General features: G+C 37.6%; 1 protein-coding gene across 1 annotated transcript in view; it reads left to right on the plus strand.

Annotated features, from left to right (window-relative positions):
- The window catches only part of HNF4G (hepatocyte nuclear factor 4 gamma), a 90,964-nt gene that overhangs the window by 26,098 nt on the left and 38,945 nt on the right, over positions 1 to 25,921 (plus strand). Inside the window, exon 2 of the mRNA XM_036338701.1 lies at positions 8,303 to 8,357. The gene's annotated coding sequence lies outside the window, so the exon portion shown is untranslated. The remainder of the gene's footprint in view (positions 1 to 8,302; positions 8,358 to 25,921) is intronic.

Below are 25,921 nucleotides of genomic sequence, written 5' to 3' on the forward strand. Positions count from 1 at the left end.
ATTCATACCTTTGTCTTAGTTTGGGCAACTCTAACAAATTACCATAGACTACGTGGCTTAAACAATTGATTTCTCACAGTTCTGGAGACTGGAAGTCGAAGATCATGGCGCCAGCATGGTGGGGCTCTGGCGAGAGCCCTTTCTGGGTTGCTGACCTGTCATGTATCTTCTGGCCTCTCCTTATAAGGGCACTGATCCCATTCTTGAGGGCTCCACCTTCATGAATTATTTACCTCCCAAGGCCTCACCTCCAAATACCATCACATTGGGATTAAGGTTTTGACATAAGAATTTGAGGGGGGGACACAGACATTCTGTTCATACACAGTGACCCAGACACTGGTGAAGTGCCGTTAGCATGGACAGGCACCTGTCTTCAGAATGCTCATAGTCTAGAAGAGCTCCCACTTCTGGGCTGTGAACTCATTTATATTTGTGTGCGTTCATGACCTTGCTGTTTGATGATGTCTGAAATTCACCCTCAGATGCTAGATAAGAAGTACCCGAAGCAAAAGTTTACTTAGACCAGAGCAAAATAACGGTGTAAGAGCTCCGAGCTCTTCTTTTGGTTGATATCAGTGATGGTTCCCTAAAGAATCATCTTACAATGACGGAGGTCATGTCTTGAAAGGATGCACCTATCATTGAAAACCTGTGCGCCATGGGTAGGGAGAGCCACGTAGTAAAGCATATTTTCTTAGTTGCAGCTTATCCTCTGTAGAGTGATCATGGTTTTTTAGTGAGACTTTGCCTCATTATGAGGCCTCCTGAATACTAATTAACTCACGCCCTGTTGTGGTCCTGTACACAGAAAGCTTAAATCAATACTTTGCATCTGAGCGGGAAAAATCTCTGTATCCACAGAAAATTCCTGAAAATGATAGGTAACTAAGTGGTTTAAAAGAGTTAATCTCATTCCCCACAAGTCTAGTTAATGAAGATAGTCTTGAACATGGACATGACTTTCAAATCTAGTCTGTTTATGTGGAGAGAGTGTGGTGACAGAAAATACTTATTTCCTTTGAGTTTACCACTTAATCTGTAAATGTAAACCATGTTAAAGGATGCTTGAAAAAAAAATAAACCTGAAAGCCAACATTAACCTCCCAAACCCATTGAAGGTGCTCCAAAGACAATAAGAGTGAAATTTCATTATACAGACTTCAAATGCGGTTTTAAAAAAACACATAGGTTTTCCAACTAAAATGATGAATGCTGTTCTGATTCTAATTGACAAGTGTTATATATAAAAGAGATCTTGCCTTCTTTCTTATCAAAACTGTGGGGATTTCCAATGATGGGACAATATTTTGTGGGTGGAAACATCTCAGAAGACTAGAGAACTTATCAGTATTTACTTAGGTTCTATTACATTCAGAGTCATAAAAGCAACTACACTCATAAATTTATAGCCAGTCAAGGATATTGCCTCTTCTCCAAAGAGGCTAGATATTAAAGGAGTGAGTGAATAAGCTCAAATCATGAAGTGGTTTCAATATTGGAGCTGTTTTCCTCAGTATTTCAACTTGTAGCCAGTATGTTATGAAGAATCCCAGGCTGATGAACTTTGGGGGTTTGGAAGCAAAAAAACAATCGTAATCATTCTTTCTTACAAGTTTTATTTTTCTCCTATAATTAGTAGTTACTATCTACCCTCTAAAGCAAGCATGTCAAACTCGCAGCCCGAGGGCCACATGCCTCGTTTATTTACAAAGGCTAACACGGACCAAAAAACAAGGCATGCGGCCTACTGGCTGTAAGTTTGACATGCTTGCTCTAAAGAATTCTTAACTGTAGACTAATAATGATCACATTTTCTTGAATAGATGTATTTATAATTTCAAATTTGCACATAAAGAAGCCAGCAGTCCATAGAGGTTAGGAATCTTGCCCAAAATTACATAGCAGAGATAAGACTGACGCCCAGACCTTTCTGATTCTCTTAGCAGACCCTGCATTAGATTTCTGTTTCTGCTGTAACAAACCACAAACTGTCTGCCTTGAAATAACACAGACTCATTGTCTTAAAACTCTCAAGGTCAGACGTCCCAAGGAGGTCTCACTGGGCTAAATTCAAGGTGTCAGCACAGCTGCATTCCTCTGGAGACTTGGGAGAGAATTTCTTCTCTTGCCTTTTCCAGCTTCTAGTGTCTTCCTCAGTTCCTTGGTTCATGGCCCCTCCTTCTAGCTTCCATCTTTCAAACTAGCAACCCCATCAGTCTGATCTCCGTTTCTGTCTTCACGTCTCCTGTTCGGACTCTTCTGACTCTCTAGTCCATCTTTTAAGATCCTTTTGATTTGGCCCCCTAGATTATCCAGGATAATCTTATTTTAAGACCTTTACCTACATCATATCTACAAAGTCAACTTTTGCCATTAAAAGTAACATATTCACAGCTTCCAAGACTTAGGGCATCTCTGGAAGGCCATTATTTCTCTTACCACAGAAGCTAAAGAAGATATAGGTAAACATAGTGCAGTTGTAAATTAATATTTTGATAATATAATTTATTAGACTCAAAATATACTCAGTGAGATTAATGATCACTAAAATGATTATAGTGGCATGATTTAATAGAAGTAGTTTTGAATCTAGAAAAACTCTTGCTCCATCATTTACTAATGTCAGATAAATCTCTTAGTGCCATTTCTTTAGCGTTGATGTGGTGGGAAACTATACCAAATTTTATTCCTCAGGACAAATGGAAACATATATCAACACACCTGGTAGGAATCAACCAATGCTTCTTCTCTCACTTTTAGAAAACAACAAAGAGAAGGCAGGTACATAGTACATGGTCTACTCAAATGTCACCAATGCTATCTGATAATAAACTTGCAAAAACTGTTATTTTCTGGAACTGTTAAACATTCCAGAGGTCTTTTTTTATTTAACAAATGGTATACTGCCATCCAATATTCTGTTCTTTTCCCCCTCTGGTATTCATTTCTCTTTGTCAACAAGTTTATACTCTTCACTTTCTAAGACAAAGTATTAATATTCCTACTCATTTCCTCAACATTTCCTTCCCCCTGTGGCTTACTTTGTAAGCTAAACTTTCACTTCTGTGTTGGCAAGCTTGTTTATATTTACATTTTTTTCTATAACCACTAACAAGTCTTCCTTTTTAAATGTGTTGACTCTAAAAGTTGAAAACGTGTAAAACATGTTAGCCCTTCACAAATATTGTCCGAAGGTGAGTCACGTAGTGTGCTGTATGCTCTTGGACATAGATCCACCCGAGGTTTGAAACCTCAGACATATTTGGGAAAAAGTTTACCATGTTCAAATGAATTATCTTTTTTGGTGTATTTTTTAACTCAGTGGCTTAAAATCTTTTCAATTTACGCTTCTTTAAATCTGGGCCTTGACTTTTTCATACAGGTTTGTTTTTTATCTTGACTTGAAATTGTGTTTCTTTTTGCTTCCTGCTCCAAATTTGTTGTTACTCTATCCTCATCTCTCATCCTCAGGTTTCTTTTCCTCCCTGGAAACTTTCCTTGTGGAATTCCACATATTTTTGAAAATCTCACAATTCATAGTGTCCCAAGATTTCAAAAGAATGTGAGCGTGGGCCTTTTTCACTCATTGTCTTGGGATCCCCATGGCCTGTTCAGTTTTGAAATTGATATTCTGTGCTTTAGTTTGGGGATATTTTCTAGCTTTTTCTTTGATGATTACGTCTTTCCAGTTTTTTTGTTTTCATTTTCTCATTCTCACTTTCTATTAGTGGGACCTCCTATAGTCCTTTTATTTGAGTTTTGTCTTCTACTTCATATTTTTTATTCTCTTTCTACTTTTGCTCTTTACATAAGAAATATTTTCATTGCTGACTTTTTAGGCTTCTGATGCATTTGATGTTTTGGTTATTATATGTTTAACCTCTTTCTAGTTCTATAATTATTTATATTAATTTATTTCTTTTAATTTTTTAAAAGTATAATGAATATTGTACATGCATAGAAGCAAATAAAATATTGTCTTCAAGATTGTCTTGGCTATTCTTATTCTTTTGAATACTGTATAAATGGTTAGAATGAGCTTATTAATATTTATTATAAGCCATGCTTTGATTTTCATTGAAAATGCTGTAATTTTATTGATTAATTTGCAAAGAAGTGAAAACGTTGATTTATGTAATTCATGAACGTGATATATTCTTCTGTTTATTGATATCTTCAAATTGGGGCATTCTGTATGACAGCATTACATATATGTAGCCTAACAAGTAGATTATAATTTTATAGAAGACCACAGTTTGAAGGAAAAACAAATACCTTTGTTTTTTTACTCCAAGGTAAAGCGGAAGCTATGTTAGTCAACTAGTGCTACAAAAATGCTGCACAACAACAACAACAATCCCACACCATGAAATGCTCAGTGCCTCAGTGATGTTGTATTTATTTTTAAATTCCCAGGGGTATAATATGGCTGATCCAGGCCAGGCTCTGATGGACTCGGGCTACACTACAGGCTTCTGATTGGCTTTCAGGTCTGAGGTACAAGCTGAAGGACCAGTGGATGGGTAGCTGTGCGTGTGTGTGTGTGTGTGTGTGTGTGTGTGTGTGTGTGTGTGTGGCAGATCACAGGTGCACTAGAGAACAAACCACGCCATGCAAACAAAATTTCTGTTACATCATGTCCACGAAATTTCTACTAGTAAAAGCAATTTTATGGTAAAACACAACCTGAGTGGGATGGGGAAGTGTAGTGCACCCACAGTGGGAAGCACCATAAAAGTACATGGCACTGGGTGTGGATGTCTGACCTAGAACAAGACACTGAATAATTGGAACAGTAATCCAATTTATATCCGAAGGAAAGTATATAAATATGAGTAGTCTTGCTGTGCATAAAGTTTTGTTTGTTTGTTTTGCCATTATGAGAAACTTCAAGTGTTGTGGTTTTTTTAGAGTTTCACTTATAAGATTATAGAGGTCACTCATTTACTCATTAGAGTCATATAATTAGTGTCATAGAAGCGAAAATCAGAGGTGAAAGGACCTCAGTGTCTCTCATGAATACAGGACCTGTATTTCAAAATGTTAAATGGCCCTAGCTGGTTTGGCTCAGTGGGTAAAGCATTGGCCTGCAGACTGAAGGGTCCCAGGTTCAATTCCAGTCAGGGGCACATGCCTGGGTTGCAGGCTCGATCCCCAGTGAGGGGCGTGCAGGAGGCAGCCAAATCAATGATTCTCTCTTATCATTGATGTTTCTATCTCTCTCTCCCTCCTTTTTTCTCTGAAATCAATAAAAAAAAAGTTAAATGAATATTCCTCAGGCACCTTATTCACACTATGATGTCATTAATTCTCGGTTTACCCTAATCCTCAGCCCCTTAATTTCCCATCATGAGATCGCTGTGAGTGATCCTCAAGTTTTCCTTCTTCCTCATCCATCTATCCAACAGGTGAAGAGGTCCGTCCGTTCCAACTCAATGCACCTTTCAAATCCCTCACTCTATTTTATTCTATTAGAAGCTTTTGTTTTTAACCCAGAGTTTTACTTCACCGACCTCTGGAGCTAGTAGCATCCCCACTGGCTACGGGATGAAACCCAGGTGTCTATAGGATGGCATCTAAAGCCCTTTACACATTGGTCTCAGTGTTTTCCCGCCCAGGGAACATCCACTTCTGTCTCCTCTCCCCATCCACCACTCAAACTAGTGGAATGATGACTTCAAAACTTCTCTAGACAGTTGTCTCACTACCTTGGCTCTCACCCCCTGTCTTCTCCACTCAGCGACCCCCTAGTCACCCGCACCCTAGTCACCCTGCACAGCCAGTGCAGATGCCACTGTGCCGTCAGGCTTGGTCTGGCTCACATGCAGGGTCCTCTCCCGGGCTTCTCCCAGCATTCTACTCAAATATCCATGAGAGAATTTCCTTCTCAGATAATTTTTTTTTTAAAAAAATATTTTTATTGATTTTTTTACAGAGAGGAAGGGAAAGGGATAGAGAGTTAGAAACATCGATGAGAGAGAAACATCAATCAGCTGCCTCCTGCACACCCCCTGCTGGGGATGTGCCCGCAACCAAGGTACATGCCCTTGACTGGAATCGAACCTGGGACCCTTGAGTCCACAGGCCGATGCTCTATCCACCGAGCCAAACCAGTTAGGGCAGATTCTTTACTTTTGATTATAAAAATGTTTTTTAAAATCCTTATATGATTTCAAAAAAAGAAAGTCTGTTCTTCTTTGCTTCAGAGAATACAGTTAATATTGGGGTACTTCTAGTGTTAAGGTCGTTTGCTTCATTTAGCAATATGGCATAGGCATTTTTGATATTGCATTCTTTTATGATAATGAATTCAGCTGTTTGTCTCTCGCCCTACATCATTCATTCCTTCTGGAGCCTCTGTTCTCTGATCACACCGTTTCCAGTGAATAGTGCAATGTCTGCAAAAAGCAAGCATTTAACTCAGTTTTGTGAATATTAAATGAACTGGGAACATATTTCTAAGTCCAAATAATTCAACGAACCAAAAAAAAAAAGTGTAACTAGAATCAATGATAAATTCCGGAAGGGGCAGTGTTTTACTAATGTCAGCGCCTCTTGTTATGTTAAGTATCATTTTTTGGAATCCTGGCCTTGTGACAAGGCGATAGTTATGCTGTAATTCTGTGTTAATCCTATTTTCCACTGTTTTGACCTTGGGAAGTTATTTGCCATAAGGAATCTAGTCATATAGGCTGTGAATATTGATCAAATCATGCCACAGGTTTAATGCTGGTAAAAGATACAGGGAGTTAAATCATTCTAGTTCTTTTTTTTTTTAATTTCTTCTTTTAAAGACACGTAGCTTCTTTGTCTGATCTCCTCATGATCCTTGTCACAACTGTATTGCTTTTAATCACTCATACACTCTGTGAGTTACTGCACTGCTGGAACCTTAATAATGTTCTAGTTTGTTTGGATGCTCGTCCTGATAAAGTCCCTACAATCTTTCAGTATAATGGGAAGACAATCAAAATAAAAAATGCTTTAAGAGTTCAGGTAGTAGAGCATGCTATTATTTTCACATGGTGCAAGGGTATTGAAATACTGACTTTCATGCTTTTGATTGAGTTTGTGATGAAATCCAAGAAAAATTGAAAATTTGAATTATTCTACTGCCAGTAGGGGCTGTATATCATGAACAGAGAGCAGGCATATGTAACCGACTCTTGTATCATAATCTCAAGAGTGTCAGATTGTCCTCCTTTTGTGTGATTTCCTGTAGGCTGTCTAAGCAATTAATTCATTATATAGCCCTCTTACATTTGCAGTCACCATGTGGAATTTTATAAAAATATAAAATGTTATCCTCAGAGCACACTGTTTAATAGTTAATAATGACTTCCTTTGACAGGGTGTTCAGATTTTTCAAGGTGCTTTCCATTCAATGAGCTCATGTAACTCACTAACCTTCTTAAATAAGCAGTGGAATTGTTATAATTTTCCACCTGTCCCACCCTTTCTGCCTCCTTCTCTCTTATTTTCCCCCATTTCTCTTTCTTCCTTTTAAAGAAGGCAGTTTGGTATATGGAAAGAGCACAGAATGTGAATTTAGATATTTAATTAGGTCTTTGCCCCATTAAATTACTTTGACATTGGGCTGGTCAATTTCAGTTTTCTGAAATTTGGTTTCCTAATTGGCAAAATCAGAATAATGCTGATGTCTTCTTCTCAAAGTTGTTAGGATAAAGTCATGTGAAATATGAGGGAAAGTAAAACACACCACATGCCATGTCCCTGTTAGCTTCTTTTAAGGTAAGTGGATAACGGAAAGAGAACAGATTTTGGCCTCACTGCTTCTTAATTGGGCACTTACATCAAGTTACCTGACCTTTCTGAACTTCATTTTCCTCATGTGTAAAATGGCCTAATGATTCATATCTTGTGAAGTTGTTGCATGGAAAAAATAAGGTAACATATATGCTTACCCTAACATAGTTCCTGAAACATACCAGTGTAGTATACTCTACCACAAGTACTTTCTCTTTTTCCCTCCTTCCCTCTTAACCATCTCTTTTTCCTCCCACCTTATTCTTCTTCATCTCAACCTTGCATGGCAGAGAAGGTGGGGCACATGATTGCACAATCTTGAGATTTAATAATTAAAAAAAAATAGCACTCAGACTATTTTGAACAAAATTCTAAGCTCCAATGAGGCAGGAGATGGGGATCCAAGCCCCCCACCCCCATTTTTTGAGTGAAGATTACTTACTGTCGTGCTCTGGAACCTCCTAGGAATCCCGAAACCTTGGTGTGGTAGAATTTGAAAACCACTGATGTAGCCCAACCTCTTCTTTTACAGATGAGGACCCTGGATTTGAGAGCAGTTGATTGACTGGCCCAGACTTGCACAGCGGGTAAGTGGTGAGTAAGGCTGGAATGCAGTTGTTTTTTGCTCTTGCCCAATTGTTCCCCTTCCTAAGTGAAGGTACAGAGTGCAAATATGTCAAATTAAGATTTCACTCTTAAAGGATATGACAGCTTATTCATGGAGATGGAATTCTGATGTGAAAGATGAGTAAATATCAAGTAGCATGATATAGCTCTGAAATGGTTGGAGTAAGTAAATACTTCAAGAATGGAGGAACAAGGAGAATCATTGTCTTTTGAGGATGGATATTGCAGATTCCTGCGGGCAGGGACTTACTGTTTGCTCATTGTCATTTTATCCCTGGCACATACAGAAATGCCTGACTTCCATCAGGGGGTTATTACCCACCTCTTTGAATGAATGAATGAACAAATGAATGAATGAGTGAATGACTTAATGAAACATATAATGAATCACATTTAGGAGAAGATCAAGGATTTAGATAATCAGGCTGTTTAAATAGTGGGTTGCACTTCCCTATTGGGTGATGAAATAAGTTTAGTGGATCATGATTTACATATAAAAAGTTACAGTGTCATTATGTCATGAAAATTGTTTAGATTTACAGGTGACATCGACATAAAACACACATGTACAGTTACACTTTTGTGTGCACTTGGTCACAATTTAAAATGTATGTCTTGCCGAAACCGGTTTGGCTCAGTGGATAGAGCGTCGGCCTGTGGACTGAAGGGTCCCAGGTTCGATTCCGGTCAAGGGCATGTACCTGGGTTGCGGGCATATCCCCAGTGGGAGATGTGCAGGAGGCAGCTGATCGATGTTTCTGTCTCATCGATGTTTCTAACTCTCTGTCTCTCTCCCTTCCTCTCTGTATAAAATCAATAAAATATAGTTAAAAAATAAATAAATAAAATGTATGTCTCACCGTAAGCCATGGTTTTTAGACAAGGGATGCTAGAGTCTCCGGTAGGCATGCGAAGGCTTTGTGGAGAATAGTGACCTAACAGTTTTGCTGAATCAGAGGTGACAAGAATAAAGACATCAAGATAACGTTTACCCAGAGGAAGCGGAACCCATTGGGTTCTTCAGCTGTCACAGAACCGCTGGGAATCCTCTTTGCCTTCTGCTGTCTCCATCCTCCACTCTGAAAGGCTTTAACCAGACTGCGCTTTAGAATGATTAGGAAGATGAATCTGTCAGGAGGGGAGAAATTGGACTGGAACTGGGGATCCGGAAAGAGGACTATGCAAAGGAGGCATCACTGGGTCAGGAAGTTGTGAGACTCTCCATGGTCAATTAAGGAGACTGAAAAAAAAAGGCCCCTGGGCACAGACTGGAAGTGAACCTAAAGAAGACAGCAAAATCCTAAGGAGAGACCTGGGAAGGAAGGGCAAATTTGTCTATTATATTAATGTTACTTGAGATTTTATATAACTTTGAGCATTTCCCATATTTCATGTAAGTTAGAAAGATGAGTATTGAATGAAAACTGATTTGCCTCAAATCCAAATGTCCCTAAAAACTTGCTAAAATGAGAGCTAGAAAAATAATTAAAAAGTTGAAATATATTCACATAAGTTGAGCCTTTCTTTTTTGTTTGGGTGCATCTGCCTTTCAGAGGAAATTCAGAAGTTAAGAATTATAAATAATTATAATTTAAATTAAAAAGTCATTGCTTAAGTTACTTATTTCAAAAGGAAACTAAGTAATGCCCCTTTGCTGTTTATTAAAGGAAAGCTATGATGGCATTATAGATGGCCCATTAACACATGTTGTATGTGAGTTTACATAATTAAGAGAGAACATGAACTAAGTGTGTATTTGTGTGTGTGTGTGTTTAATAAAACTGTCTCCAGGCATGGCGAGGTACAAAGGTCCATCATTTAAGCTTCAGAACTAAATAAACATGTGAGGTTATGATTATTTTATTGAGCTTTCTAACTTTATGACACGCTAATGGCTCATGGGTGAGTTATATTGATGAGCACTGGAAACCTACAGCTTCAGTGAGGTTTTCTTAAATTTATTCATTTATTGTTTTTATTTTAAAGTGCCAAAAAGAAAATGCCCAATTCCCAGTCTCATTTTTCATTTACAATAAACCATAGAAATACAATTTTTACTACAGAGAAGGAACTAGATCTATATGTTAAATGAATATAACTGGCAACTCGTCTGCGACTTTCTAATTTTCTTTCGATTTCTAATGCAAACTTGAACTTCTGAGTTTGAGTGTATGTCTCACTGTCAACTTCATTATCAGGCTTATTAGACTTGTTAGGCTGAACTTACTGGCAAAACTAACGTGGTTGTACTGACGAGATAACGTAATGAAGCACAATTTTGAAAAGGTGGTTTTACATATATTGTAATTTTATTCATGCCATATTTTATTCAGAATTTGGGAAGTAAGAATTGCTTTTTGGGTAATCTTTTGTGGGAACTTTCTGGCAACATGTTCCCCAAGGAAAGAGGGCCCGGATGGTCCAGTTCAGGGTTCCCAAATGTGCCAACCAGAGAAGTGGCTTCCCTCCTCTGGGATTGGGCAGAGAATTGGTTCACAGAAGGACACACCAGGAGAGAGGAGTAAGTGCCCCCAGCAAAGCATTACTATTTCTAATAGTCAGAGTAGATTTAGTCGAGAGTAGATTTAGCCTGAAAATTAAGCGTAAAAGGTTTTTTTAAATTTAATTTTCAGTTACAGTTTGCATTCAATATTATTTTATATTAGCATAAAAGTTTCATTTAATGTAGAAGTTGATAATATGGCTTACTTATCTTTCAAAATAAAAGGAAAGACTTCCTATTTAACATCAGAATTAATTAGACTACCCTTCAATCTACTTGTTTTATCAACATCTTGTCAATTTTACTGACAGCACCTACACTGGGGTTTGTAGAGTGAGCTAGAAACATTTACCAGTGTAGCTTCAAGGATCTTAAATATTTTCTTTTTATAAATTATCCTAAAATTAAAAAGGAAACCGTTCCAGTGAAAGCCCACCTTTAAATTTTTTTCTTTTAAAGTTGACACTATTACAGATGTCTCCCAACACCCCCCTTTGTACACCTCCACTCAGCCCCCACCCACTTTGAAAGGATTCTTAGCTTAGTTTTTTTAACCATGGATTTTTAGTGCTAAAATATTTATTAAAAATCACACTAGGGAGAAAGAAGTACTGTTGTCTGTTGGATACTGTATATTTAGAATAAAATCCTATCAAATCCTTCAAGTCTCTTTATATGTACAGAATGGAAAGAACAGTTAATTTCTAGACCAGATTTGGAAACACGTGTACAGGGAGCAGAAAAGCATTCAGTGGACATTCAAGCAGGAGAGAAACTCCTATTTTCTGAGTATGTAAATGTTCTAACTAGAACCTATGTCCAAGTAGAATAAAACCAAACTCCTGTTACACTTTACAAAAATAAACCAAAACTTTGATTATATTTCTAAAAAGAGTGTTGATTTAAAATATGTATCCATTTATTTCAAATGGATCAGGCAAAAAAAAAAAAAAAGTCCCTAATTTTATCTGAAGTCAGTCAGGAGAAGTTTACTTTCTTTTCCAGCACAGATGGGACCCTGTAAGTGGTTTGGATGTCTCAGAGCTCTTTGCGCCACTCAACACCTTTTCTTTTCAGCTGTCCTGTTTACAAAGTCAGATGTTCTATCCTTAAAAAAGAACCGGCCACCTACTGTGCCCCGGGAAGAAGGTTCTGGTTCCTGCCCACTGGGACTCAGCAGCGCTGGCTGCCTCTCTTCCCTCTGCCTTTGTTACACTGCCCCCTGCTTCTCAGCCAGTGGCCTTACAGTGTCAATTGTTCGGCTGACTCATTTCACCTGCTCCCTAAAAAATATACAGTCTGTGTCACTTTTCACTGAAGTTCAGTATTATTGATCTAAAGGAGCTCTTATTTGTGAGGGGAAGGGAGAGGAAAAATAAAAAAAATACAAGTGCTCTTATTAATGATAGGTCTACTCTCTAAGGAACATGCTAGCATTTAAGTAGACAGTTGATACTATTTTTAACAGTATCTTAGGTGTTAGCAGATCTTTCCCTTAAAATTGATCTTAATATCCACTGCAGGATTAAACAGGCTAATCATAAGAGCTTAATAAGTATTATTCATTATAGTTGCTTAGAACTATGCTCCCTGTGTTGTATACTTGGCCAGTGATAATGCCCAGTATTGACGAATAGCCAGTCTCTTAGTACAATTTTTTATACAGATGACACTTTCATATGAATTATGAAAGTTTCAAAAATAAAGTTAAGAAAGATTCAAGTTAATGAAGCCAAGTGGATAGCCACTTTTCAGAATGTAAATTTTTACTCTTTGGATAAAATGAAAATTTGGGAAATTAACAATATTTTTTTCTTTGACCCAATATAACATTATGAGAAAGTAGTCTCAAGTATACTTAAGAATTTTTTATCTCAGCATTTCTTAAAGTAGAAATTATTAGAAGCATATCAAATGGTTAAATAGCATGATTAAGTATATTATTTATTTTCATTATGAGCATTAAGTAGCCATAACAATTGATATTTTTAATAACATGGAAAAATTAATGGTAAGTGAAAAGAAGAGGATATACAATATATAATCCATATGATCACAGTTATGGAAACTGTCTCTGAGTCAGGAGCTTGAATACTCCAATGCACAAAGCTTAAAGCCAGGGGTAGGGAACCTTTTTTCTGGCAAGGGCCATTTGGATATTTATAACATCATTCACTTAATAGAATTCACTTAATATAAATTTATGTTGCTATGAAAAAAAGCTCCTAGATTTATTAAATGTTGAGTCCCGCCTGATGTTGCCTTGGCAGGGCCAGACCAAATGACTTCACGGCCCTTATATGGCCCACGAGTCAGACATCACCCACCATCTCAGGGCCCTTTCTGGAATTCTCTTGCTCCACCTCTTTACTTGGCTACTCCTCCTTCAGGTTCCAGACTAAATGTTACTTTCTCAAGAAAGCATTTGCTGATCTTCAGGGACATTTCAGACCAGATATGTCCCCCAGTGATATGTTCTCACAGCACTCTCATTTTCCTTCATAGTACCTGTAACGATTATAATTCATCACCTTGGGTATCTTTTGAATGCCTGCCTTTCTCAATAGACTAGAAGCTTCATTGAGCAGTAACTGTGTCAACCTTGTTTGCTCAATGCCTGGCCCAGGACTGGGACACAGAATGAACTCAATAAACATTTGTTGAAGAAATGAATGAACGCATGGAAGGCACTGTGCTGAGAACCTTTCATGTAATCTGATTGAGATCCCCCAAAAAAGTCTGAAGTAAGGACCATCTTTATTGTATTTTATGAATAAGGAAACTGCATCTTAGAGAGAGAAGATTGTCCAAAGTTATAGAGCAAGTAAGTGAATAGAATTTGAACTAGAAAAATAAACTTATTCTTATATGTACATCATAGTTCCTTATCCCAACAGTATAGTGCCTTCCAATTTAAGGACAGATGTTCCCACACCCCTCAGTATCTCACAAATTCTTAGTCTGCTGTAAGGCCTGAGCAATGATTGATGTTTTTAATAATGATAGAATTGGTATTTCTGGAAGGAAGTAGAACCAAATTGAACCCATCTTCCCATTTAAATGATCAAAAGTCACATCGCAATGGAGTTGGTGAGTCAGCCTTGTTCAACCTGGAGGTGATTTTCTGCTACCCTTGTCTCTGAACCTGCCCATTTCTCTATGCTTAAAGTCAATTTAATAGTATAACCTTCTGACTTAATCAGATAAGTTATGCCTAATTATTTAGTGCGAAAGCTATGTTTGAGTTTCACAAGACACACTTGCAGAAATGTTTTACTAGATCTTTATCACATACTTCCAAACAAAAAGGGACTTAAAACTGCTCATTGCTGTTCCAAGATCCAATTCCCATTTTATCTGATGACTTACAAACGGGAAGTTGACCATTGATTCTATTTAATCAGATCTCTCAATATTGTGAATGATCATTCTGGTAGCCAGATAGTATAAGTCTGTCGTGGCTCCTTCTTATATTTACTTGTTATTCTGGAGGGAGCTTGCTGTGGCACTAGGGCTTTCTTAAGTATAAACCATTCCAAAATCACACTGTTATTATAGGTTGCTTTGTCCTCAGGCCCTCTAATATTCCTTTTGGGCTGTTGGTCTGCCAACGTGCAGTTAGGGGATTAAAGTAAATCATTTAATCCATGCTGCATGTCACTCGGTAGTATACTTTTGGAAATTGTTTCCACAGAAGCACCAGTGGAAGCAGCCAGTCTGAGATATTGACACTATAGGAAAAACTGACAGCTTACTCCTTATATTGATTCTATTCTTCTCTACAAATATAGACTCCCTTCCCCACCACAGCCTTGTAAGTGGTGACTGCTGAGATTTCTAAATTGCTCTGTAAATTATTTATTGCTTGGACACCTTGTAAAGACCTCTTTTTTTCTTGTCTGACGTGCTTGTGATTGCTCAGGTCTCATATATATTGAAAAGTCTCAATGTGTTTGCTGACCACAGCCTTCTCATGGAACTCCTTTCCTTCCTACTTTATTTCGAAAATATGATCTGCTCTGAGCTTATTGAAATTGTCTTTTGTCATTCTTATTTCTGCTTTATTCATACAAAATATTATCAGTATATATATATATATATATATATATATATATATATATATATATATATTTTTTTTTTTTTTTTTCCGTATTCCAGACTGAGCACTAGACACAGTCAGCACATTCTCAAACTAAAAAGTGGAAGTATTTGAAGGACATTATTTAATGATGGAGGAAGCAGTTTCTATTAAAATATTCTTTATCAGAGCAGAGGTACATGTTTGATTCAATTGTACTGATGTAGTGGGATCATTGTTCTGAAAAAAATTACAAATGCTTTTTTTCTGAATTATTCTCATCTCTTAGATTTTTCTTTCATTTTGTGAACACTGAGTTTTTTAATGTTTATAATTTAAATAATGAAAATGTACTTTGTGTGCAGTAAACACAAGCACTTTGAAATTGTGACTGCCTACTTTTAGCTGATTGAAACTACACACACACACATGAATATTCCACAGAAAGAGATCTGTGTTTAATAATAGGAGTTTCTCCCTCCTCATCTCCCTGGCTTTCTACACCATTAGGCTCCGGACCTGTAAACACTTTGTGAATTAGGGTTGGAGTTATTTTAGTGCCCTTTATAGTTTGGAAATCCAAGAAGCTACTTGTCTCCTCTATTCCTTAAAATTCATTTGATTATGTCTGAAGAGTATGGATTTTTATGAACTCTTTGACTTGAGGAAAATAACTATGTCCTTGTAAATAACAGTATTTTTCCTACTATAAAAAGAAATAATAATAATAACATTACAGTAGTAATAATATCTAACCAAAGAGTTATTGGAAGAATAAGTGCACATATTAGATATTTATAATGGTTATGACATTATTAATATATAATTTTTGCTAAAGGATTTATAGTTTTATGATTATATTTGTATATAATACCAATAGATACATGTGGAGAATGAAGAAAATAGACATTTAATAATTGTACATTAGAACCACAGGATCATGTGGGCAGTTGTTTCTAATGATAGAAATCTGAAGAGCATGAAAACATATTTCTAAGATCACTATAATTCTCAATGAAACAGGAAATACAGATCCATTAGAAGACAAAGCTTTAGATCCATTATGAAGATTTATAAGCAGAGGAAGCCAGCTATATGCAGACAGAATGCTGTGCCAAGTCCGTGCCAGGAGATGGCACAGGATCAATAAGCCATTGTGGACAGTGGGGCAGTTACGGCTTTTTGCCTCAAGGCCTTTTCAATGCCATCCCCTCCAAGCAAGGTTTGCTCCTGGGGAGTGTGGGTTTTCTTGGCCACGGCTTTGTGCCAACATATATTGTTTCCTAGGGTAAACAAAAGCTTGGTTAAGAGTACAGAGTTTGACACGGGATAGCCCTATGTTTGTTTGTGTCTGGTTTCCTGTGGTCAATTCCATAAACCCTCTAAGCCTCAGTTTTCTCTCTGTAAAATAAAGATGAAAATGGTGGTCACCTAAGAGCCAGCCCAAGTATTAAATAAGATGAAATGAAAAGTAACTCAGGGCCTGGCAAAGAGTAATCATCCATTAAATGCGATATATTATTGTTATTAATAATAGTAACAGCAATGTATGGAGTTCTTGGCTTTCAATTAGAGCTGCTGTGAAGACATTCTGTCCGTGCCTGCTGATCTTTTTTCAGTTACAGTTTACATTCAGCATGATTTTTATTTACAATCTTTATGGTTGAGAGTATTCCAGATGCCTCCCCCCTGTTTGCGTTGGTTTCAGGTGTACAGAGTAGTGGTTAGAGAACCATACGCTTTACAAAGTGTGGCCCAGATGTTCCCAGTACCCCCCCCCCCCCCCGGGCACATACATAGTGATTGCAGGGTGTTGACAGTATTCCTTTTTCTGTACTTTGTATCCCTGTGACCATTTTCACACTCCTGCCAATTTGCACTTCTCAGTTGCTTCACTTTTGTCACCCAGCCTCCTAACCCCCCCCCCCCCCCGACAACCATCAGTTCGTTCTCTGCAACTCTGACTCTGCTTTGTTTGTTCGCTTATATTGTTGTTTAGATTCCAAATATAAGTGAAATCAGTAGTATTTGTTTTTCTCTGACTGACTTATTTCACTTAGCGTAATACCCTCTATGTCCATCCATGCTGCCGTAAATGGTAAGACTTCATTCTTTTTTATGGCCGAGCCATATTCCATTGTACATACATATGTAGCAGCGCCTACTGAATTTTTTTGTTAATGCTCACCCAAGGATATGGTTTTCTTGATTTTGAGAGAGAGAGAGAGAGAGAGAGAGAGAGAGAGAGAGAGAGAGAGAGAGAAGAGAGAGAGAGAGAAACATCGATGTGATGTTGTGATATACTGGACAGTGCTCCAACCAACTAAGCCAGGGTGGGCAAACTTTTTGACTCGAGGGCCACAATGGGTTCTTAAACTGGACCGGACGGCCGGAACAAAAGCATGGATGGAGTGTTTGTGTGAACTAATATAAATTCAAAGTAAACATCATTACATAAAAGGGTACGGTCTTTTTTTTCAATAGTTTTATTCATTTCAAACGGGCCGGATCCAGCCCGCGGGCCGTAGTTTGCCCACGGCTGAAATGGCTGCTGATCTTGATCAGAGCTTCCTCTCCGTGGTGCCAGGAGAAGCTGATGTGTTGCAGTCATCGTGTGTATTGTGACTAACTTGCTTCTTACAATACTCCACCAAAGTTTGAGGACTATTTGTTTTATGTTAGAACTGAATCAGTGCTGTGTCTATAAGAACTCTTACACTTGATTGAAATAAGAACTGAGTTTTTGAATGAGACAGAAATGGGCGGATTACAGCCACGGTGCAGAGAACTGCTGACAACCCTGGGTGTGCCTGTGGGAGGGAGCCACGTATGAGAAAATCACTTCATCACAAGCTATAATCCTTGGCTCCGGAAGGGAACTAGTTTCAAGTCAGTAAAACTGAAGTTGGAGATGGTCTGAGGACATAGAAATCACTGTAGACTATTTTCAGACTTCACAAGCCTAAATTGCCTCCATAATCCTAAAAGCCAATAAAATTCTGGGCATGATCAGGAAAGAAAACAAAATATGACCTTACCCTTTCTTTATATTAAACAGTAGTGTTTCTGCTTTTAAAATACCAGGTGCAGCTCTGGTTATTAAATCTCAGAGAGACACATTCTTAGAACTGGTGTTACTAGGCCAAAGGTATAAGCATTTTAATAGCTCTTGATAGGTCCATATCCACCGACATATACACATACATTTTGGAGGAGGACAGTTTGCCTAGTTAACAACTTCATATGAATGGTATTGGTTATCTGCGGCAAATAATGTTATTTACAAAATAAGCTAATTTACTAGGCATAAAGTTATATTTTGAGATTAATGTCCTTTGATTATTACTAAATTCGGACATTTCCCATATGTTCGTTTTCCATTTATATTTCCCTTTGTCTAGATTGTGTATTTTTATTTCACTGATGATGATTTGTTTACTAGGTTCTTGATGTTTTTATTACAAATTAAAATGGCCTCATAGCTTATATGTACCTAACCCTCGGTTCTAATAAAGTGAGTTATGAACTGTGGAAGCTAGTTTGACTGTCGACTTCTATCATGTTGTGATTTTGAATTACACCTATTCCATTTGGTGGTTCATGCGTAGAAAGGAGGGTGGATATTTCATAAGTCCACTCACTAATGTAGGGGTTTTAGAAATTTCTACTAGGATCTGGGATACACTCAACGCTTAAACACTTACTATGACAGTCACTGAGGAATTTTCTTTTCAGGGGATCTTGTCAGTAGTCTCTTAGGGTTTAGAGAGAAGATCTCTGTTTTTCTCTGCTGACACTCTCTAAAAATAGGTGAGCTGTGGAGTGCAGGTACTGCTTTGACTGGTTAAATTTGATGTAGTTACTGATTTCTGAACCTGCTTCTCCTGCTAACTTGTTGGTGAACTTTTGACAGGTCACTTTAACCTCTTTGTCTCCTCAACCGCAAATGAGGCGCTAGCCTGAGATGTCTCTGGGCTTCATGCCGGCTACGCCTTTCTGATTCATAGGATGCATTTCTTGCTTCCAAATACGCCTTTGGGATTTCCAAATGAATTTGAGGTTGTTCATGGTCAACCATAATTTGGCTTCTCTATCTCAGTCTATAACTTTTCTTCCAGCACAAAGCAAAACAGTACAAAGGTTTCAAAAGTCTGGAACCCCCAAACCACAGTGTACTCAAATGATACTCACTCACCAAAATATGGACAAAGTTAAAGTGAAATGCTCAAGAACGTTGTTTGTTTTACCAAGCAGCCTCTCTGACCGGCTTCACTGTCTTGTCACTTGAAAACAGATGCAAATGCACCTGATGCTAGAGAGAGTGCTATTGCAGCTCCAGAATATTATTTATAAAAAATAAAGATACAGGCCTTGCGAATGTACACATTTGAGGGTCCTTGCCACCTTTTCATGTAGTTTAAAAATGGTCTGAGGGAGAATGTGATGAATCCATTCAACTCTCAGTTACGTTTTAAATATTTGGTAGATACATGGACTTTGAATAATTAACTCTGCTTAGGACTCCGTGATTGAAGTGGAATGACCCTTGACAGTCTGTTTGTAATAACTAACACAGTGCATTTTAATTATTTTCTTAATTAGGAAAAGACATCCCCAGAGTTTAACATTCTTGGAAGTGGAATTGCATTTTTAAAATTGGTCCATTTTACTAATTTTTCTCTCCTAGTGAAAATGAGACATTTTACATTTTAAACACCTGAATGTTCTTCTAAAAATGATTATGTAAATATTTAAGGTCAGGCATTTATTACAGACAATTGTACTGTTTTTCCTACCACGGCATACATTGTTCTGGTCTATTAGAACCTGTAGAGCCGGGCTTAAAGTTATACGTATAATAATAGGTCTGAAAATGAAGGATTTAGTGATTTTTCTAAGAATCTGAGTTTGAAAGTTTAAACAAATACTAAACTAATTCCATAAACATAAAAGTTCAGTTTATAAGAGAGCAAGAATAAAATCTATCTTTAAAAAAATTTACAAGCAGCTTTGGTAATTGTTAAATACAAAGTTTAGTAAGTAGGGAACTCTTATCCTGCATTTGAAGTGGCTGTTTATCTTGAACTCTCATTTTATTCTTTTCAATAATGCTATACTATAGTGCATCTCTGATTAATATTTAAATGTACATGGATAAAAATAGGTAACATAATCAGAGAAAATAATTAACAAGCCACCTCATTTTCATATCCCTTAATTCCTGCAAGGTAGCAGATATCTTGATTACTAGATTATCATTCCCTTTGACCTGCTTTCTAATTCAAATTAGATTTCCTGATTGAACTAGGAGAACAGGCTTGTTAAGAAACTGTCCTTTTCCGCTGTATGTTCTTGGCTACTTGGTCCTAAATTAGTTGACCGTATATTTATGTGTTTTTCTATTCCATTCTTTTGATCTATATGTCTGTTTTTATGCCAATACTATACTGTTTTGATTACTATACATTTGTAATATACTTTGAAATAAGGGAGTATGAAATCTCCAGCATTTTCTTTTTTCTCAGGATTGCTTTGGCTATTCGAGGTCTTTTTTTAAAATATATTTTTATTGATTTCAGAGAGAAAGGGTGAGGGAGAGAGAGAGAGAAATATCAGTGATGAAAGAGAATCATTGATCGGCTGCTGCCTGCATGCGCCCCACTGGGGATCGAGCCCACAACCCGAGCATGTGCCCCGACTGGGAATCGAACCCGGGACCCTCAGTCCTCAGGCTGATGCTCTGTCTGAGCCTAATCGGCCAGAGCTATTCGAGGTCTTTTGTGGTTCCACAGAAATTTTAGAATTGTTTGTTCTATTTCTGTGAGAAATGCTATTGGATTTTTATAGGGATTGCATTGAACCTATATATTGCTTTGAATAGTATGAATATTTTAACCCTATTAATTGTTCCAATCCATGGGCATATTTTCATTTATTTGTGTCTTCAGTTTCTTTCATAAATATCTTATAGTTTTCATTATACATGTCTCTCTTTGTCTCTGTCTCTCTTTCCCTATCGCTATTCCCATCTATACCTATAGATTCTGTATGTTTATATATGTGTGTATATATGTGAATTTTATTCCAATGTACATAACTGCAGCCAGGAGGATGAGATTGCCAAACTTAAGAGCATAAGAACTGAAACAGCAAAGATCTCACTGAAAGAACTGAGCAGAAGTGATTGTAGGATTGAAAGTTCACTTGAGGAGACACCAAACAGAAAATTCAAAAAGTGTATTAACAGTGTGTTTTCAATGATATTAAATAAAAATCATGACCTTTTGGATGACAATTATCTTTTAAAATGTCTGTTGCATATCTATTTAAAGTTATAGTTCACTCCATATCTCATGCTGTTTCATATCTCCCTTGCCAATACTTAGTGATTAATTAACTTTGAAAGCTATAAAAGCTGTATTTGTCAGACTTCCATGTAAAAGATTCTGACCAGGAATTACAACTTCTATGCTTCTGTATTAGTTCATCAATTAAACAAACTTGTTATACACATATTACTGCCTTACTCATGGGATAGTGGGTTCATATGATGTATAAGAGGTTATGTCTGAATAGTTTAGAGTATACCAGAATATATTTAAACAAATCTTTATTTTATAACTTTAAATAAATACATCTACGCTAATAAAAGACAAAGATGCTAATTGACCTTACCTTTGCTACACTCGTCAGCCAAACAGAAGAGTATGCAAATTAAACCAACAAAGATGGCCATTAAATTTGCATACTGCAGGCAGATCCCGCTGCACTGCCCCACCCGGGTGGGTGGCAGACCCAACCCAACGTGGGATCCGGGCCTGCCATGTGCGGTCCAGGGCTGGCGGCCTGCTGCAGTGAGTCGCAGCCCGCCCCAGCGTGGGATCTGGGCCTGCCGTGTGTGGTCCAGGGCTGGCGGCCTGCTGCAGCGAGTTCCCAAGCCGCCACCCACCCCAGCGCGGGATCCGGGCCTGCCATCTGTGACCAGGGGAGACGGGGCAGGCACCGGGGGATCGGGCATGCCATCTGCCACCAAGGGAGTGGGCCTAAGCCAGTAGGTGGTTATCTCCCAAGGGGTCCCAGACTGTGAGAGGGCACAGGTTGGGCCGAGGGACCCCCCCCCCCACCAGTGCACAAATTTTTGTGCACCGGGCTTCTAGTGTTTAAATAAACACATAATGATTAGACAGTTCTATGTAATTTCCAAAAGGCTCGATGAAGCCTATTATCACAGTTGATCTTGGTAATTTTCAAAATACTTAAATACGTAATCACTATTGATTCTCATTTAAAATACGTTGAATTTTAAGTGAGGACACATGGCCTAGGTTTCTCCACCTCAGCATTATTGACATTTGACCTAGATAATTCTTTGGTCTTAGTGGGTGCTCTGTCATTGCAAGATGTTGGCAGTGGTCCTGACCTATACCCACTAGATAGATACCAGTATCACCCCTCCTTCTCAGTTGTCACAATAAAAACACATCTCCAGATATTTTTAAGTGTCCCCTAGGGAAAGACACCCCTCACGGAAAAACCGCTGCTATAGTTAGAAGGTTTTCCTAATATGCCACCTAATCTAGGTGAAGTGATATTTCAAGAGTGATCTGCCATATAAGTTAATGTAAAGCTGGGAATATACCAGGCCCACAGAGGGGGAAAAGCTTTCACTGGAGTTTGGTTGCTTGTCTAAGTAGCTGGACAAAGGGAACTGAAGCATACCACAACACAGATGGCACAAAAGGAAAAGCAAAATTTTTGGAACGAGAAAAAACTGTATTGAATCTCAGCTCTCTATAAATTATGCAAAGAAATAGGAACCTCCTTGAATCCCCGGGATGATCAATCTTCTATCTCATGCTTTTTCCAGATGCTCATTCTGCCTTTTAGAACCAAGGAATTGGGACATTATATTTCTATCATTATCTGATGGGCTTTCTAAGTGGCCTCTAACTCCATTGCTGAGATGGCTACTTCTTGTAGAAAAAATTTTAATCATTTATTTCACTTTCTTTTGACCTACGACTAGATATATACTAAACTAATTGTTTCAATATTTTGAACCCTAGGGATGAGCAGTAGTTGAAGATGTGAGGAGGTACCTGTGTGTGTATGTTGAACGTGTGAGGGAGCTTCTATACTCAGTAGTGCTACATAAGCGTACACATGGGACTACTGAACCCTGGAACTCACTTCTTAAAACCTTCCCAAAGCCCATAATCTTGAAGAGAGCCTTACATTTAGTAAAAAGCTTACCAAGACACTTCATTCACGTTTACATTGATTATAATGACCAGAAAAATAATTCTGTATCATTTTTCTTAGAAATATCAATAATTGTCACTTCTCTAAGATTATTCTTTTTTTAAATGTGGTTTTATAGATTTTAGAGAGAGAGGAAGAGAGAGGGATAGAAAGATAGAGACATAAAGAGATCAACCAAAGGACTTGTATGTAGGCATATGAGCATAACCAATGGACACAGACAGTAGGGGGGTGAGGGCATGTGCTGGGGGGTGGGGGCGGCTGGGGAGAGGCCAATGGGGGAAAAAGGAGACTTACGTAATATTTTAAACAATAAAGAATTTTTTTTAAAAAAGATAGAGACGTAGATGAAGGAGAAACATTGACCAGCTGCCTCCTGCACGCTCCTACTGGGGATCAAGTCAGCAACTCAGGCACGTGCCCTGACCAGGAATTGAACCGGTGACCTCTTGGTTTGATGCTCAACCACTGAGGCACACTTGCTGGGCTCTAAGAATATTCTTAGTGTACTGATGTGTGTTGTATAATGAAACATTTAATGGAAGACACTTTATATGGGCTACCTTGAATTCTTAGTAATAGTGATATTTCCTTATGATACAGTCTTTTAGCAGATTAAATTTTTGACTCTTTATTGAAGTATAATATAGATAAAGAAAATTACACAAATCTTAAGTGTATAGCTTGATAAAATTTCACAGCTATACACTCCCATATATCCACAGATTAAAATTTGAACACAAAGATCTGAGTATCTCTGAAAAACCTATGGTGGACACACATTTCACATGGGTTGACTTTCTTTTAATATACTTATTAAATAAAAATTTATGGTGTACATATATACACGGTATATACATTATAAAACCTAGATACAGTAAGGAATATGAATAGCTAGGTAAGATTATAACTGGAAGGAATTGCTGTGAATTTGGTAGACATAGTAAAAGGAAACCCAAGTCAACAGTTTAAAACATTCCATATTTACATGCGCAACCTCTTCTTCAGTGGGAGCGAAGACTCAAGAAATTACAAGATCAGACTGGTTAAAATGGTCATCATGAAAAATGTTTGATCATTTTGTATCCCGAGTAGTTTTGAAAACCTTCCTTATGTATTTATGTCTACAAACTATGCTTTTTATGTTGTCACAGTCATTATATCTGAATGATAGCACTAGAAAATAGTACTTTTGGAACAGTAGCCTGCATACAGAACAGAGTGCACATGATGATATGGATGAACAGGAGGAAGCAGTAAGTGAAAGGACTGGGACAATGGCCCACACAGGAGGTGATTTCATCTGTATTAGGAAAATTGTGAGAATGAATAGGTAGGGGCAAGTAAGGAATGTTTACTTAGGATGAACCAATATGACTTGATTATTGAATTGATAAAAGTAGACTGAATTTGCTATGATTATCAAGATTTTATATTATGTATATATATTACAAGAATAATTTTACCAAGATAAAATTAGGGAAATCATAAAAGAAAGCCTTGTGGTTTGCTGTGGGTAAATGAGTTACATTTTATGTATAAAACCTGAGAACATGGTTGAGCCCCCTGACATTCACCTCTAAGCCAACTAATTCTATAGGCCGACTTGGGTCATTTTATTAACTTCACAGTAATGAGATTGAAGTTTTTGGTCCCCACTTATATTATTGTGGAAAAGTTTTACTGTGTGTGACAGGAAAGCATTCTAGGGGGGAAAGGATTAATAAAAATTCGGGATATAAAATTATAGTAACATTTTATTATGGTATTTTTGAAAAACCAATCAGTATGTTTTTCAAAAATAAATTTATCTAAAAGGGTATGACATGTTTATCATTTCATTTGAGGCCATCGTATACCTATCTTTATTAAATGGAATGCAAATATTTAGTTTGATAATATCACATTAATATATTGTTCTCTGTATGTATATAAAAAAGCTTTAGGAGGGACATAGAGCAGTTCTTGAGTGTATGACTGTCTATATAATCTACTACTACATTTTTGAAATGAAGAAATAGTAACTCATGTATGTATGAATGCATGTATGTATGCATGTGGTATGTATATATGTATTAGCTCCCGGATACTTCAGATACTAAAGTTTAACAGTCATAATACACATGTTTCAATGTTCCAGTCTGTCAGTCAACATATTAACTGCTTCCTTTTTTTTTTTTTTAATCCTCACCTGAGGATATTTTTCCATTTATTTTTAGAGAGAGTAGAAGAGAAAGGGAAAGACAGAGAGAAATATCAATATGAGAGAAACACACTGATTGCCTGCTGTATGCGCCCTGACCAGGGCCAGGGTGGAGAGGAGCCTGTAGCCCAGGTACGTGCCCTTAGCCAGAATCGAACCCAGGACCCTTCAGTCCACAGGCCCATGCTCTATTCACGGAGCCAAACCAGCTTGGGCTAACATTTATTAAACATTATACCTCTTCGGAACATGTTTGGTATATCATTGGCCCAAACTGAAAACCTCCTTGCCTGCATTTTGCGCAGTGCAGCAACTTTGGTATCAGAGTGCCTCCGCAATCTTAAATATTCCACTAACTTCTGCTGAGCTAGTAGCAGCAACAGAGATAATGCCCATTGTAAAAGGAAATGCAGAAATAATAGCTGTTGGATGCTAACATGTTCCTTATATCCAGACTGGTTTTTTCCCTACCAGGATA

Source organism: Myotis myotis, unplaced genomic scaffold, assembly GCF_014108235.1.
Source record: "Myotis myotis isolate mMyoMyo1 unplaced genomic scaffold, mMyoMyo1.p scaffold_m19_p_16, whole genome shotgun sequence".
NCBI lineage: Eukaryota > Metazoa > Chordata > Mammalia > Chiroptera > Vespertilionidae > Myotis > Myotis myotis.